The 18,641-nt window shown below is 40.8% G+C and overlaps 1 pseudogene; it reads right to left on the reverse strand.

Annotated features, from left to right (window-relative positions):
• Positions 1-9,478: 9,478 nt before the first annotated feature.
• Positions 9,479-9,587, reverse strand: LOC116980214 (annotated as a pseudogene).
• Positions 9,588-18,641: the final 9,054 nt, after the last annotated feature.

Here is an 18,641-nt window from a genome sequence, read left to right on the forward strand (position 1 = left end):
ATTAAAACCTGTTTCATTTGCAGAGATAATTTTAGACGCTGCAAAAATATATAATTTAGCCCGGGGGAGCATTAATTTCTGTGTTATTATTTTCAAATAATACCATTGTTGTTTTACAAACAGATTCAGGTTTGGTTACGATAACATACTTCCTCCCTTGGATGACTTTGGCAGCGAGTGAAGTATGGACTGTTACACGGTTTGAAATCACAGAGCTTTAAAATCTTCACGTAGTCACTCACGTGACTCCGAAGTAAAATAGTAAGATTAAACGAGAATTTACCAGTTTGAAGTTTGATCTGTATTTTATGAGGAGTTACGATGAGGGATTACGTGCCCTCCGCTCCCACCCTCAATTATAGAGATCAACTGATATTTAAGTTCTCCTTTTCTTTACTATGTTTATTTCAATTATTGTGTTTCCTGTGATTCCACACCGCTGCTTTGAAGTATGTCGCGCATGCGTGCTGGACGGGTTCTTCACGTAATCCCTCATCGTAACTCCTCATAAAATACAGATCAAACTTCAAACTGGTAAGTTCTCGTTTAATCTTACTATTAGATGTTGTATGCGTTGGCTGATGGGATTGTATTATTATTGGCTTTTAAGTGTTAACCATTCAGTATATCTCCACACTCACGCAATGTCAACTTGAAGAATATGTTTTGTGCACTACTCTCTCATCCTGTGGCTACCATACTGATTACCCAGCATTAATGTTGAACCAAAAGGTTCAAAAACGTAACCTATGCGTAGATCTGCAGAGTGGAGGCAATCTGAGGGAAATGTTTTTAGTGCAAACATTTTAAACGCCACTCCACAAAATAAATGGAAAATTTGCAGCCAGCCATTTACATTATCAAGTTGGGGAATCATTCATAGAAATGATTTATTGAGAATAGGATGACTAGCACAACAATATGTGAGGGAATGTTGTCTGATGATTAATGATGTATTAAGGATTGCAGTGTAGAGAAGGTCACTTTGTTGGACACTTTAATTTTGAGGCTTGTGTGGTATGCAACAGAGAAAAATGAAATCCCTTTGGTGTGAACTGCAAGGTGCCACATGACTTACAATAACAAAAAAACCTCCGCTTTAGGAGGCTTTGCCATTTTCCTTGACAATTCTGGGTACATGATTGATTTAGTTTCATTTGCAAATGTTCTTGTTCTATCAATGCTTAACTGCACATTAGAGAGTGCTCTGATGTGAATATCCAGGGAAGTGAAGATTTGCTCCTTTCCTCAGGATCCATTCCTCAGCAAAATGCTGGTGACTGATTGGTTGTTCCGAAAAAAATCCAGCAAAATGAAGCATGTCCATGGCATTAGTTCCCTCCAACAGTGAAGTGCTGCCACTGGTGACAACTGGATCGCCCAAGTGGAATGATTATCTCCACTCTAAATGTTGGAAAACACATTCATAGTCAGTTATAGTTGACTTTTGATGGTGTTTATGCAGCCTGTACTCAATGCAGAAACTGCACAATTGTGTTTTGCTATATCAATGGAAGGTTCCTTTACATACTAAGAAAAGCAAAAAACCATGATGAGAAAACCAATCCTCTTGATTCCAATGAAACTATTCAGCAATAATAGTCATCTGGAGCTTTGACCTCTGAATTATGTAGGGACCGGCATAATTGGCATTGCAAGAGTTACTATGTCAGTTGGAACATAAGTCAGGGCTGCCAACATTGGGTGAGAGTTGAGAGTGAGAAATTGCGAGGGAGCATAGCATCTGGGTGGGGGGGAGGGGGGTGGCACGGGTATGGGTGGGGGGGGGAAGACATCTCAGAGAAAAGAAGGGGCAGAGTGGGGTATCATGGGGGAGGGGGCAGGAGCCAGTGAGATGGACGAGAGGGGAAGGCCCTCTAGTTGTCGGTGCACTGAAGACTCACAGCGGATCCTTGTCGCTGGATGTTCTTTTCCATCCGGCCACATCGGCGACATCTCAGACTCCGTGCCAGGCTGGGCTGGGCTGGGCTGGGCCGGGCTGGATTGGGCTGGGTTGGGCCGGGCCGCTTCCAGTCCCTCTGAAAATTGTGTCTGGTTGGAGAGCAGGCCATCCAGAGCTGGTCATCCAGCGCATCCTTCAGCTCCAGTGGAGTCTCCGTTTTCCATTTGGCGACATCAGCGACATCTCTGTGCCAGGCTGGGTTGTGCAGGGCCGCTTCGGGTCCCTCCAAAATTTGTCTGGTTGTCTGGTTGGAGACGTCCGCCAGCCATCTAGAGCATCCCTCATCTCCAGTAAAGACGCAATGGCGCAGGAAGGGGCGGACCGTCCTGCGGGGTGACAGGAGAAAAGACCAATACTCACGGCGCCGACTGGCAGGAGAGGAGATAGATCTGCGCACGCACGATTTTTAAACCTTGATAACTTTTACATTATACCCCCGATCGGAACGAAACTTGGTGCACTCGCAGCAGAGGAGAACTGCGAGTACAATGGTAAAAAATCGTAGCGCTATCGCGTACTGTTTTTGAGCAAATAGAGAGACCGCGCAAAGCAGAAGATAACAAGATCAGAGTTTTAGTTATGTACTAGACTAAGTGGGACCCGTTGGGTCCCAGCATCACACGGGAGGGCTGGTCACCAACGCAATATTCCACCTCTCCACCAATTCCAATATTGCTCGCCGGTGGGGGGGGGGGGGGGGGGGGGGTTGTTTTGCGCTAGTATGGCTGTTGCAGGCCGAAGGTACTGGTTTCCAGAGGGCTAGTATAGATATTGTGGGCCGAATGGATTCTTGGGCTGGCAGCCAACTGTTGCAATGATTTAAAAAGCCAAGCCAAGGCAAATAATTTGGCTGCAGCCACCCGACAAACAAAATTCATTTTGTGAACACAAACTTTTTAAAAGGCGAGGCAAACAATTTGACTGCAGCCACCGAACAACCAAAATTCATTTTGTGAACACAAACTTTAAAAAAAGGCAAGGCAAAAAATTGGGCTGCAGCCACCTGACAACCAATATTCATTTTGTGAACACAAACTTTAAAAAAAGGCGAGGCAAACAATTGGGCAGCAGCCACCTGACAACCAAAATTCATTTTGTGAACACAAACTTTTTAAAAAGGCGAGGCAAACAATTGGGCAGCAGCCACCTTACAGCCACATCGAGGGGACTCACCGTGGAGTAGACGTGCGTTCAGTGTTATTCGCAGCTCAGAGAGCCGTGACCCTCTCGCTTCCTGGGTCTGGCAGAGACTGAGTGAGGGACTACACTTCCGGGTTTTATAGTCCCTCCCCCCTGCCGCCAGCGGGGGCAGCAGTGAGAATGGGGAATGTTTTAAAAACATTAATATCTCTCTGATTTTTCATCGATGGGGAAAATCCTCTGGTCCCGGAAGGCGGAGGGGGGCTCTGAGCGAGGTGGCCAAAAATGACAGCCGTAGGTGGCGCCGTTCTCTCAGAAATCGCAGCACAGTGGGCCAAAAGCGGTCAAGATCAGACTTTTACTAATATAGATAGATAGATATATTTTTACCTACTGGCTATTTATATTGGTTATTGGCAGATTGTATATTGATATGTTGAGTTGAGCAAATATACCAAAAGAAAATGCAGTTCAAAATGGGAATAATTGTCCCAAGATGTAAACTTTACCTCATTGCGTTCAAATCACAGCCTAAATCGTTTTCTGAGGATATTCTGCATGTTCTCAATTAGATTTTCGGTATTACTTTCCATGATTTACATACACTAACAGCTGCCTAGTATATTTTTATGGTTCTCTCAGTTTCCAATATGTAATGCTTTGTGTAATAAATCAATACTTTTGCAACAGTATTACTTTTAAGATCAGATGAAGATTTCATTACAATATTAGGCAGAAGAATTTTAAACCCAAGCAAAAAGTGTTTATATATATATCTCTCATATCTAGGCCAAAGTTCTTAGATTTTGACTGGGAAATATTCTACATACACTAAAGCTAATATACAACTAAATCACATTCCATTGTGATCTCCATTAGAACATTTAATAATATTATGAAATCCAGATATCATATTTTGATCCATAAACAGTGACTAATCACATCTGCTCCATTTAGTGAAGATGCATGAATAGTGTGCAAATGCATAGCAATAAAAGGATTATCCAAATATTTGACATTGTATTTTGGTTTCTCATATTTTCTATCCCACTTTGTTTTAGTATTTAATTCATCTTAATTAAGAAAAATAGCTAGATGTATTTGCAGTTTAAGTTTAGCCTTGTTAGTTAGTATGGAAACCAAAATGTGTCCAAATTACAACAGGTATTTTATGATGACGACCTTCTCATTTACCATAAGATAGAGATTACAGAATCTGAATTTGTTCTTGCTCCATTCATCACATTATTCATGTAAAGTTGAGATTTACAAACAGCAACCAGTTGCATTTTTGATTCTGTCTAATTTCTTCTTGGAATATTTGAGTATTTTATGCAAGCATAAGAACTATTCACAGCACAGCTGGGATGCCCACTTGGCAAGCAAACACGATGTGGCATCTTGCCACAGCATATGCTGATTGGCTGTGCTGGTTGAAGAATTTTAGACATAAAAATGCTGTTAGATTGTGAACTTAACAGTTGATTACAATCCTTATTCCACTCCCAGACTTCAAAAACTCTGTAGTTTAAGATGAATACGCATAACTCATGGCTGATAAGGTCTGGCCATATATTTTCCAAAAAACTTAACAAGTACCCATACATTAATTAACGTATTCCAGCACATTATACATTTGCCAATCAGCTAACAAGACTAATCCCAACTTTTAAGAAAAGAATGGGTAATGGGACTGATGGAATTATTCTCCCAAGAGACGGCACAGATTTGATGAACCGAGTCCTTTTGTGCTTTGATGACTCGATGCTTCTTTGGATTGGAACCATCAATTGCGTGAAATCTAGAATCATGACATTTTAGCCCTCATGAATTTTGGAATAGTATAGGATAGGTAAGACCAGCTATTTTAGCAATGCAGCTTACATTGTATTAAAGTTCCACAATAAACCTGGTGGTTTTTCTGTAATAGTTTACAAAAAATATAAAAATAGTTTCTAATACAAATAGTTACATAATGTGAAGTAAATTATGCTATCACAGATTTATTTTACTGTGTTGCCACAATAAATGAGGATATGAGATTTCAAGTATTTTATAATAGAAATAAATCAAACCTCAAATGTTTATGCAGATTAAATCAAATCACTATCTTTTTAAACTATATTTGCATATGTAAATTACAGTTGACTGATTTATATTTGCTACTGTTGCAAATTCAGTGCTCTGATAAACTGATTTCCTTGCTAACTATAAAACAATTAAATATATATCAGATTTAATTGCTGTATATATTTTCAGATATTATGCAAAGCATGTTATTTTAGCCAATTTGATTTTCTTATTCCAATTAAACCTAACTACACAGGTAGTTACACCAAGAATTCCTTTGACATACTGTTGCTTGGCCCCCTAATTTTGGTAAAATCCAAGTTAGAGGTATCTGCAGAACATCCACCACAGTTCGAATGAGAGAACTCTCAAAGATATCTGTGGATATGTTCGTTAGAGCACTTCTAACACAAAAATCATCATGGAAACAAGCCAATGATAACACTATCCTCCCGGTTTCCATTGTTCTATTGCAGACTACCAAACATAAAGAATACATATTTCTATGTTTTCAATGCAACATGGAACAATATATTTTGCAATATCTTAAAATCTAAAGCAATAAAGTATGGAGGAATATTTCAACAATTCATTGTACAGAATAAAAATGTGAACTTAAATTCTTATGTAAAGATAATTAATTGTTAGTTATTCTTAAATCATACAAACATTGCAAAGGTGCAGTTGATAGGAATAGTCTATTATAATTAATTCATAAAATAGTGCTTTCCACCCAATGCATTCTTCAATAATGTGGTTCCTCTTAAGGTTTATTGAACACCACAGTGGTTTCTGACACGTCTTTAAAAATGTATCCCTAGGGGTTGTAATGCAATACAGTATGACAAAAATATAATAAAATCTGCAGTTAGTAAAAGAACTTTATTTATTTAGTTTTAATGTTGGAAAGATAACTCAATGGGCCAAAGGTTTGCCAGTTGCACATTCCTGACCTAAAAAGGTCATAGCTCGTAAACATGGGTTACTGACAAAGCATGCCATCTCTCTTCTCTGAATCAGGTATACTGCACTTACGATGGGTTAAACAATGCAGTTAATTAGAAGGAAAAAGTAGACAGCATTTTTATATTTCAACTTTAAATAGTCAAGTGGAAGTTACTGTAGCTGGGACAAATGAGAGAATTTCTTAGAATATACACCTTGTAACACAGAAATTAATCAAATGTGAGATTTTTTCTTCTCTTAAGAACTGACAGGGGTGATGGAGGAAGCATATAAAATAATAACATTTTAGATAGGCATATGAATATACAGTGAATGGAGAGATATGGAGCAAAGGAGATTAGTTTAATTTGGCAAAATGTTTGATGCAAACAATGTGGGCTAAAGGGCCTGTTCCTGTGCTGTTACAGTTTGATGTTCTACGAACAATTTCTCCTTCAACTCCATTCACTTTCTACAAAGGATAGGTAAAGGGCATGTCCCACTTGGGCAATCTAATCCGCGAGTCCAGAAGAGTGCCTTCAACCTTCAAGCTCGAGGGCACTCTCCTGGAAAGCCTCGAGCTGGATCGACCGTCCGCTTTGGAACCACGAGCTGATCGACCGAACCACGACGCGAGCTGCATCTACCGACCGCACACACACAAACAAGTCGCGGGGGGGGGGGGGGGGAGAGAGAAGGGGGGGGGGGGGAGAGAGAAGGGGAGAGAAGGAGCTATTGCACTATTCAGGGACCCAAACAGTTCTTCCAGATTATGCAACAATGCACATGCACATCATCCAAATTAGTGCATTTAATAGTAAGATTAAACGAGAACTTACCACTTCGAAGTTTGATCTGTATTTTATGAGGAGTAACGTTGAGGGAATACATGAAGAACCCGCCACTACGCACGTGTGTCATTCTTCAAAGCAGCGGAGTGAATCACAGATACGTGTAATGACTTAAGCATAGTAAGATTAGAGAAAAGATACCAGTTGTGTTTATGATCAAGGGTGGGAGCGGAGGGCATGTATTCCCTCAACGTTACTCCTCATAAAATACAGATCAAACTTCGAACTGGTAAGTTCTCGTTTAATCTTACTATTTTACTTCGGAGTCACGTGAGTGACTACATGAAGATTTCAAAGCTCTGTGATTCAAGCCGTGGAACGAGTCCATCATCACGTCTGCCTTGGTTTTGGGGAGAATAGTGATAACATATTAAACATCAATATGATATATATAAATAACCATAAAGTTAATAATAATTGATAGCCCCTGTTTTTTGGGGTAAATTATGGTACAGAAACTTAACAATGTTTCTGAAAAATTCCAGTTTCCATTACTGGTTAGTTATAATCCTTAGAATGTTCTTTCCGATGGCCATCCTGCAGTCCTGAGGATTTTATCCATAGGAACCTCCAATTTAAATGCTGCCGACGTTGCTGCAGCCTGGTGGAGTGAGATTTTAACCCAGTTAGTGTTTACACCAACTTATGTCAATACTATGTTAGCCATTTAGCTGGCCTGGCCTGTTATTCTTTAATGAGGCTGTCTATCGTTGATGAGAAGTTCCTCTTCTGTGCCACTTATGGTCTGGGTTTGTTCCATGTATATTTGTAGATGTCTCACAACACAGTCAATCATCTGTAGGGTAGGCTCTAAAAAATGTTATTTTAAGGCCTGCTGACCCCTGTCTGTTTAGTTCCCTAATTCCTGAATATAGAAGTGTAAGTTGGCAGGTGAACTGGTCAAGGTATCCAGCCTTAATTTGGTAGGGACTGAGTCCTTAGTGCCGTGACCTAAGCCATCAGCATGACAGTTTTGTAAAATGTCAAAAACTGTAATGACAGCGCTGTGGCTGGAGCCCAGTTCTTTAACAACGTTAAGACGATGCTGATGTCCCATATTTGGGAATACCTGGTCTTTGGGGAATTCTCATAAAAAAGTGTCCCTCATAAGCTGTTGTTCCGTTCTCTTGCCATAGGTAAGTAGATGGGCCACTTCTGGCACAGTTGATGTCACTAATATAAAGCCCCTGTAGGTTAACAAAGCTTCCAAACAGGCTGGATGATGTATTATGGTTGCAACACATCTCCCATTAGTTTATGTATTTTAGACATTGTCTTTAGGTTGATTGTCTGTGGCCCGCTGTGATCATGTCCATTGCTCTGGCCGTCTGTTTTGGATGGCGCTGCATGGTTCTAATCTCATTCCCTAATACCACCTAGAACCATGGTTGGATAGGTCAGTCGGGTACTGTTAAAAACACCAGACGCAGAGTCTCGTAGTGTTTCCCTTAGTACCCCCCCCCCCCTGATGAGGTTGCCAAATTGTGTTGGCCAGATTGTTACATGATGTAGATTCCCTTTCACCCATGTGGTTGATATGTGCTACCACAGTAGTGTTGTTAATTTATAATCTAATAACCTGTTTAATATATTCCAGAGCAACATGACTTTAGGCCATGAAAAAACACCCAACATTTCCAGGTAGTTATGCCCAGTGTTAGTAATAATGATGCTTGCTGTGTTTTCCATCTTCCTCCACAGCTGGAGATGGAATTGGTAACACACCGTCCTAGTGCATAGTATCCATATGTAGGACCATAGACTGGTTGCTGACAATGATAGGATTGGAGCAATGCCCAATGTTATCTTTCCGCCATTTAGTTCCAATATGGCTTCTGTATGGCTTCATCATTCTATTGAAATGATCACCATTAATTTTAAGAGCTCATATTTTGGCCCTCTGTAAATCTTTATAATGTAAGGGTCTGAATTATGTGGCTGGAAACCATATGTTGCCAATATTCTTGCTACCAGTCTGATGGATGGTTTATCCTCATGTCAATGATTTTGCTGCATGCCTCTATTAAGGTTGTAACCTCTGTTGGCAAAGTTACTGACATGAGGAACTGAGTTAATGGTGAACCCCAAATAATCCCTTTAGTTTGAAGGCTTTAATTTTGATTTAATTGGATGGATAATGATCCTAGTTTCCAAATAATTGTTAAGTGGCTGTTACCGTTTGTTCAGCCCGTCCTACGTTTCCACACAATTAGTATGTCATCCAAAGAAGCCATTACCATTGTGTGGCTGGTTGTCATATTTTGTAAATAACCTAGGTGCTAATGTAAACACATTAGGTAGTGCTCTATACTGCTAGAGCTGAGCCATCCAATTAGATAAAAATAACGTCCGTGGTCACCTGTTATGGGTACTGAAATTGTAAGCATCCTTTGAATCAATGCTTGCCATTTTCGTTCTTAAAACGAATATACTTATCAATAGAAAAGGTTTCTGTTCTTAAAACGAATATATCGTTTTATTTATTTTTCACTTTCCCATCTATTTATTTATTTATTTAATTTTATGATATATGGTCCCTAGATAAGGGACATATCAGACATTTAAACTGATAAGAACAGATATTATACTTGATCTTAGCCAAAAAGCCGAGATCTGATCTATGATTGATGCGTCAAGCGCCATATCCTATTTTGTTAGGAAGGGAATGCGTAGGTAATAATTCTTCCCTTGCAATGCAGCTAAAACCCCATCTGTTGCTGATGTCCAGTGTCTGTATCCCTTATGACATATTTGGTAATTGATGATTATGTCTGGATACGAGTAGATCAGCATCTGGTGTTCCATATCGTGTAGAAACATCAGCAAATACTATAGCCCAACTTGGGGTGGGGGTTTAAGTTACCAAAAGTTGGATAATTCAATGTTCATACTGTTGGGTTGTAAGCTACCCATGTAGAATATGAGGTGCTGTTCCTTTAGTTAACCTCACTCTGGTAATGGAGGGGGTACAGGACAGAGGTCAGTATGGGAATTTGAAGACGAGCTAAAATGTTTCGCAACCAGGACATTCAGTAGACCTTGGTAGACCGATCACAAGTGTTCGGTTAATAGCTGCCGAGTCTAGGATTGGCCTTGCTGATGTACAGGAGGCCACAATGGAAACACTAGATGGAATAAATGAGATTAGACAGGGTGCCCGTTAACCTCTGTCCCTGGATGGGGTTGAGGGAGGAGGTACAGGGACAGGTGTTAAAGGGCTGTCACATTTGGGCGACCTAATTGTAGCAATGTTACAAAATGTTGAGATTTTAAAAATCAAGTCTACAATTTATCCCATCAGATAACGCATAAAAAGAAGTTTAATTTGATATCTAATTCACTTTCATATCTCCAGTATTAAAAAAGTTATGGCCATTTTCATACTCTGAAATTAGCATCTTCTTCCCTATTGCTTTTCAGTTATTATAGATTGAAGCATTCTGAAACAAATATAAAACATCTTACTTGGATGACCTGAAATTAAAGCATATAATTAGTTAGTTACCGAATTGTAGCTAATTACAAAATTGACCGTTGTGACGGAAATAGTAATAAACACCCAGACTGCCTTGAAAATTCAAAAATGTGATATTCTCAAGATCAGAACTTTAATATTATTGTATTATATGCTGTAAGTCCGTAACAGATAGGTAAATAAATTACAATTTCTAGCAATAGACCAAGTCTTTATGGAGAAGATCAGTTGCTAGCTGGTACACTGGCATATCATAATCAGTAGCATCATCAAACTCCTCAGATTGTAACCAATAAGCAACTCTGTACACCTTGTTTTTCCACAACTTTTCAATTTTGACATTGTAAACTACAAGTTTTTGCTCTTCAAAACACGCATGACATGCCTTTCTGCCCACTACTTTCCGATTAAGAATGTCCTGTAGATCATCACATTTGGAGTAGTACAAATTCGGATAATCTCTGTGAATCAGTCTCTTTTGCTGGGCATTTGGATTGACAATTTTGCATTTCTTCTTCAGAGACATCTGTTTAAAATGTAAAGATAAAAAAACACTGAACAGCATTAACAGAAACAAGTTATTATTTGCAGTTTCAGAAAAAAGGTAGAAATGTTAAAGTTAAACACTAAAACAAATAGTAAATACCCAACAAAAATTCATGTTCACCAGTTTCATCAAATCAATTAAATTCATCTAAATTAAATTACTAGATCTAAACATCTATCTTTCTTAAGAAAAGGATATTTTTTTAAATAGCCTAAGTATCCAAATAACAAACTCATCCCATTCACACAAGAATTCACAATATAATGTGATTTTTAAATCTCACTGTCATGAATTTATATGCCAGATGGAAGGAATTTAATGTTTAATTCCCATAAATTAATCTAGAAACATCCACTCTCAATATAATCAACATTATTATTTTTTGCACAATACATGTGGCTAAAACTGTTGTGGATATTTAGTATAAAAATATTTACTATGGATAGAAAATAACACAAAATATAGACGATTTAGATGCTCTTATGACATGATTGTCCAAAAAAAAAGAGAATTTAAATCATCTTGCGAGTGGGTGTTTCTGGAATGCGATCGATGGGAACGTTGCCATGAATTTTAACCACATATCGGCAGGAAAGACACTGCAGATTCGTATGGGGCCCAAATAACATTTTCGCAATGTAAAATTAGACTAAAGCCACCCCCAAGAAGCAAGATTATATGTGAAATAAACAACTTAGCTTTTGTTTTGTCCTGATATTACGATCCGTCACATTGAAGGCATTGAGGGCATTTGAAGTCGCTTTTTACTTTAATCCAACTGTTAAATTGTCCAGCGATTAAAAAAAAATGGGAACGGAAGTCCGATCGATTTTTCTTCATCGACTAGCAGCCCGAGGAAATCCCTCTCCGACAAGCGATACAAACCTACGACTACCTTAGACTACCTTCGATTACCTTCGTCTACCCTCGATTACGTACGACTAACATGCTGACCTACTATGACCTATTACAACCTACTACGACCTACGTACTAAACCTACGAGTAAAAAAAGTATCGATTTTTTCCGTGGCGACCTTTTTTTACTCGCAGACATTTTTCAACATGTTGAAAAATATGCCGCGACCAACCATCTCGAGCATGAAGGAGAGTTACAAAGACCTCCTAGGACCTCGTGTCAACCATGCTGCGAGTATGAGTCGAGGGCAAACTCGCCAGGACTCGCGGATTAGGTCGCCGCAGTGGGACAGCCCCTTTACATCTCCAGTGATTGCAGGAGAACGTACCTGGGGAGGGGTTGATTTGGGTGGGAAGGGATCAGTGAACCAAGGTGATGTAGAAGGAAATGTTTCTGCTTTCTACATCAATGCCAGATAACTTGCTTTTCCCTTCTGTATGGTCTGGATATGCCGAAGTCCTTAGGATCTAATATTAAATTTAGCAGTTTCATTTATCCACTTTTTTCGCTCAATGAAATACAGAAGTACAGCCACATCTGTTCAGTTTGTTTTTATTTTCTCTGTCACCAATTCTTGTTTTTTAAAGACTCTGTTCCCTTGACAACGTTGATCTGCAATAAGTATAAAAAATGTTGGAAATATTTAGCAAGACAGTTAGCATTTATGAAAAAGAAAAGGACTTGTCCCGCTTATGTGACTTTTTCTGCGAAAATTTTCAACATGATGAAAATTCAGCGGCGACCAGAAAGACGCAACGACTCTTTGGGTGACTGGGTGATCACTCACGACCATACAGGCGACACCCTGGCGACATGTCGCAGGGTGAAGCCTGTATGGTCGTGAGTAGTCGCCCAAAGTGTCGTACCTTGTTTTGGTCGCCACTGGATTTTCAACATGTTGAAAATTTTCGGCGACCTGTAACGACCTATGACGGGTGCTGGCAAGTTGCTGAAAAAGTTGTGTAAGTGGGACAGGCCCTAAACACAAAATATTTCAGGTTGAATACTCTTCATCCGGGTGTCAGAGGTTTTGGGGAGAAGGCAGGAGAATGCGGTTAGGAGGGAAAGATAGATCAGCCATGATTGAATGGTGGAGTAGACTTGATGGACTGAATGGCATAATTCTACTCCCATCACTTATGATCTTATGATCCTCTTCAACCTCAAAAATGTTAACTTGATTTCTCTTGCTACAGATGCTGCCTGATCTGGTGAGTGGTTCCAGCATGCTTTGCTTTTATTTCAGATTTCATCATCTTGCAGATTTTTATTGGTTTTTAATCATCTTTAACCTGCACCCAATCATAGACATTTACTATATCTTGACTCCTTACCCTCTCTGCAAACAAATATGCTTGTTCTGTGGAGATGCAAGGCACTGCAGTTACTGGAATCTTGAGTAAAAAAACAACGAGCTGGAAGAACTCAGTGAATCAGGTATCATTTGAGGAAGGACTTGGACAGATGACTTTTCAGGTCTGAAGAAGTGTCCTTACCTGAAATATCCCTTTATTTCCACATATGCTGCCTGACCCATTGAATTCTTCCAGCTATTTGTTTTTTGCTCTTTCTCTGTTCTATCTCCTGCTGAAGATCCCTTGACCAAATACATCAATCTTGTTTTTCTCCCCACTAAAGATACTGTTTGATCCATTCAGTGCCTCCAGCGTTGTCCGTTTTAATTTCAGATTTCCAGCATTTGCCATTTTTGCTCCAATAATAATATCACTATGTGGTTACACAAAATTAAGATAAAATAGGTTTCACATAAATGACCATCAAAAGTTATTTGGATTGTAAATCTGACCCTCACGCACAAGAGTTGTGCACCATATTCTAATGTAGAATCTTACATTTGCAAAGAGCTAATGACAAAGCTTCAGTGAATTACTGCTGTACATGACACACCAGGGGTGGGAGATTGCAACCTTCACGTGGTCCACCCTGTTTCAACAAATGCAATCAACCTGGCATGCACAAACAGAAGATCAAACAGAACAAGTTGTCTTACAACTTTAGGCTGAGCACGCCATACGCAAGAAGAAGAAGATGACACACCAGACACGATATGGTAATTGTAGTGAGAATGAATGTCTTGGGTAGTGGATGGAATAACATTCAAGTAAGGTGCTCTATTCTGGATGATCGGTGGTGGCGCTGCGAGACGGCTGCTCTGCCAGCAGCGGGTTCGTCATTTCTACTTTTTTGTTTTTTTTTAGTGTGCCCAAATGTGTGAGAAGGGGTAAGGGGGGAACCGTTTTTGGTCGCCTCCTCCACGGAGAGGCGACTTTTTCCATGTCGCCTCCCTTGCGGCCTAACACCATGGAGTGGCCGGGCCCGGAGTTTCAGCAGCGGGCGCAGCGTAGACTTTTCATCGCGGAGCGGGAGAGCCCTAGCCGGGGTCGCCAGAAGGAAGTGCTCCGATTGCTGTCTGTAACAACCTGAAGCCACGGTCTGTGGAGCTTCTAGCTGCAGGTGCAACGTCCGGAGCCTGGGATTCCTTGCTAGGGTCCCCTCACTGGAGAAGAGCTCCGACCGCCGGCCCGTGGCCAATAACATCCTGATGCCGCGGTCTGCAGAGTTTCTAGCCGCGGGCACGGCGTGTTCTTACCATCGCCGGGGAACCCCAGAGAAGCTCCGACCGCCGGCCTGCGGCCTACAATATCCTGAAGCCGCGGTCTCCGGTAGGGAAGCGCCGATTCGGGACTTACCATCCCGACGAGAGGGCCTGTACATCTGGCCGGCCGCAGCGGCGACTGCAGAGGTTTATGGCCCCGGCCCCGGGGAACAATGGAGGAGAACTGACTGTACTTTGTGCCTTCCACCACAGTGAAGAATGCTGTGGTGGATTTTTGTGTTCATTTTTTATTGTGCATTGTGGGTTCTTTTTTGATTGTACCGATTGGCAAAATTCATTTAACTGTACTTTATTGTATATGCGATGAATAAATTGATTGATTGATATTGAGTTTCTTGTGTTTGAAGAACTGCAGTCATTCAGACAAGTGGGAAGCATTCCATTACACTCCTGACATTCCATATAAAGAGTATAAATGAAATAGGAAGTTAAGGAACAAGTACACAATAAAATGTACTCAGCTTTCAATCATTCTGTTAATTATATATGTGGTTCATCCAGGTTTATGGTACACCCTAGTATATTGATGATGGGCGATTTGGTGATGCAAAATGTTTCCATAATGAGGATGTACTTGCTTTATAGCTTCTCCAGAATGATAGCTTATTGTTGGGTACAACTGATACTACTGGCGCACATTTTTATAGTTGACATTCAATCATGGTTGGTCTCCAGTTCAATGGCCCAGATTTGCAAAATGTATACTGATGAAAACAAGTTCAGAATACCTCCTCTTCACTTCCCACCCAAACCACGCCATCCCCCGGTACCTTCCCCTGCAACCGCAGAAGGTGCAAACTAATCCCTCCCCACCAAAACCACCCCCTCACCTGGTACCTTCCCCTGCAACCACAGAAGATGCAACACCTGTTGCTATACCCCCCCTCCCTCGACTATGTCAAGAGATCCCAACAGTCCTTTCAGGTTAGGCAGAGGTTCACTTGCACCTTCTCCAACTGCACCTACTGAATCCATTGTTCAAGATGTGGACTCTTATAAATCGGCGCGACCAAACTAGGCGATCGTTTCGTGGAACACCATCACTCAGCCTGCCTCCCGGTTGCTGGGCGTTTTGATTTTCCTTCCCATTCCTCCACAGACCTTTCTGTCCTTGGTCTCCTCCATTGTCAGAATGAGGCTAAACACATATTGGAGGAACAACATCTCATATTTTGCTTGGGCAGCTTACAGCCCAGTGGTATGAATATTGATTTCTCTCACTTCAGGTAGCCACATAATTCCCTCTCTCTATCCCTCTCCCACCCAAGTCGCAATAGCTTCTCATTTTCACCCAACAAACAGCTTACAATGGTCTGTTTCCTTTATCATCATTACTTTTTTGCATATCTTTCATTCATTGTTCTTTATCTCTCCACATCACCATCTATATCTCTAATTTCCCTTATTCCTAACTAGTCTGAAGAAGGGTCTCGACCTGAAACATCACCCATTCCTTCTCTCCAGAGATGCTGCTTGTCCCGCTGAGTTACTTCAGCTTTTTGTGTCTCCCTCCTCTCATGTTGGCTCTCTTAGCACCTACTGCTGACTGTTAGTCATATCATCTAAAGCTGGTCAGTAATGATACTATCAAGTCATTCTTGGCAAGAGACTTTGAATTTCTCCAGGGTCCATTTTTTGTCATTGCTCAGTGCTTCTTCCAATTGGTAGTCAACAAAGATCTGGAATTACTGTTGCATATTGGGGTCACCATACAGCCAATGGGGTCACTCTATCTAAGCTGGGTATCATTGTGCCAACATCTCTGACAAATCCACCCTGATGGTAGCACAGCATAAACCTTAAGATCATAATGACTAGATCTGCATCTTTGGCTCAAAGTATCATTCTATGGGTAAACTGATATTATCAAGCAGTCTATGAAACGGCTTAATTAGACCGCGAATCCCGAAGTCCACAGGCCGGGCTGGGTGGAGATTCCACACTGGCGGCTCTCGGCAAATGGAACTGCTTAGGAATCATCTTAAGATATTTGTTTCAGGGCCAATCATTGCTCTGAGATCAGATGACAGATTCAACCTAGACCATATAAACTTAGTGTCTGAAGAAGGGTCTCGACCCGAAACGTCACCCATTCCGTCTCTCCAGAGATGTCGCCTGTCCTGCTGAGTTACTCCAGCATTTTGTGTCTATCTTTGATTTAAACCAGTATCTGCAGTTCTTTTCTGGATTCATCGCGGAGCGGGCGATGCCTTACCTGGATCGCCGTTTGAAGCTCCGGAATGTTGGATCTGCTGCTTCAACATCGCGGTGCTGTGGTTTGCGGAGCTCAGCCGCGGGCGGCGCTGACTTCAACATCGTGGAGTCCTGGGATCCATTTGCCGAGGGCCGCCAGTGTGGAATCTCCATCCAGCCCGGCCTGTGGACTTCGGGAGTCGCGGTCTCCAGTAGGAGGCGGCCGATTCAGAGGTCCAAGCCGCTGAGGATGTTCTTCCGTTCCGACATCGGAGTTCCATCATCCAGGCGAGAGGGCCTGATCATCGGGCCGCCGTGGTGGCGACTGCGGGGGGGCCTCGGGAGGCCCCGACCACAGGTGAACAACAAGGTTAACTTTGGTGCCTTCCCTCACAGTGGGAAACTTTGATTCTGCTGTGTGGGGATGTTTGAGTTAAAGTTTATCGTGTGTTGTGTTTTTTATTATTCATTGGCTGTATGGTGACCCCAAATTTCACTGTATCAATTGGTACATGTGACAATAAATGTCTCTTGTCTTGTCTTGTCTTTCTACACATGATAAAATTAGCAGCTAATATGCTTCTAATTAAGCAAGTTTGAGACAGAAGCTATCACACAATCTTCTGCTCCACAAAGCACCAGAAACTCATGGTGTCCAAAAGCTCAACATGAACTTCCATGGATTTCCCAGTACATAAGATTTGCATGGCATCAATACAACAATACAACAATCCCTTTGTGATCAAAAGGAGAAATTGTATGCTGGGTTAAAAAAATAAATAAATGTGATTTGAATTAAATGGTGTAAATATTTTACGTGTTTGTGTGGGTGTGTGCGTGCACATGTGTGGGTGTGTGCGTGCACATGTGTGTATGTGTGCGCACGCCCATGCGGCTCAATATACAGTATGTGCAATCATGGATATTGATTGTTTAAAGAGAAAAATGTAATGTTTGTTTTTATACATTTTAATAGGTCCTAACTTATTATTAATGTCAAAGATATTTAATTTAAACAGTGGGTTTGACAGCCAACTAATCAAATGTTGACACAATTCTTGTCACTGCAGTTGACCGCATGCTTTGATTAGACTTGCTCTGCTCCTTATTCACGAGTCAGCCACCCAGCTGAACACTACACCTGGGACCTAGCTGGAAGAAACAGCACAGTCCAGGATATAGACAACTTGAGAACTGAGGATGGTGGAAAGTCTGCCCATTCTGTTTAGCCATAATAGTTAAACTTATTTGAGTAATTCGCGTGGTAATTTTTGAAGTATTTACGAGTCAACCACATGGTTGCAGATCTGTATAAACATCCTGGCCAGACCTGCAGACACCTAAAGAGAGTCAGGTAAATTTTTTGGTCATAATTGTTATTTTAGGGGCCACCAAACTAGCGTTTATAATTACAGATTGTTTAATTAATTGAATTTAAATCACCCAAATGTCTTGGTGGGATTCAAACTCTTGTCACTGACTCATTAAGCCATGCTTCTAAATTTACTAGTTAAGTAAATTAATCACTGTGGCATTGTTCCCAGAGGAAACAATGGTGGATTTTATAAACAAGTATTTCTGGCACAAAGCTTCATAAACCAAAAGCATATTTCAAGAATTTGCTTGTTAAGATAATTTAAATGGGATGCACAGCACATAACACAATGTGCTTTGAGCATGAATTTCTAATATAAATTCTCATCACATCTTATACTTCATCAGTAGGTCTAAAACTCTTAAAATCTATTCTAATTGTTCGACCAGGACCAAAAATAGGACCCCCTTTAGCAGTAGTCCATCAGCAATACAATGGAATAACAGTTGCGATTTTAAAAAATAGCTCTGTGGAAGACTGAGTACATAACCTTCTTCCAGAGAAGCAAAAGTGCTACCAAATATAAA

This window comes from Amblyraja radiata, chromosome 13 (genome assembly GCF_010909765.2).
Source record: "Amblyraja radiata isolate CabotCenter1 chromosome 13, sAmbRad1.1.pri, whole genome shotgun sequence".
Classification (NCBI taxonomy): domain Eukaryota; kingdom Metazoa; phylum Chordata; class Chondrichthyes; order Rajiformes; family Rajidae; genus Amblyraja; species Amblyraja radiata.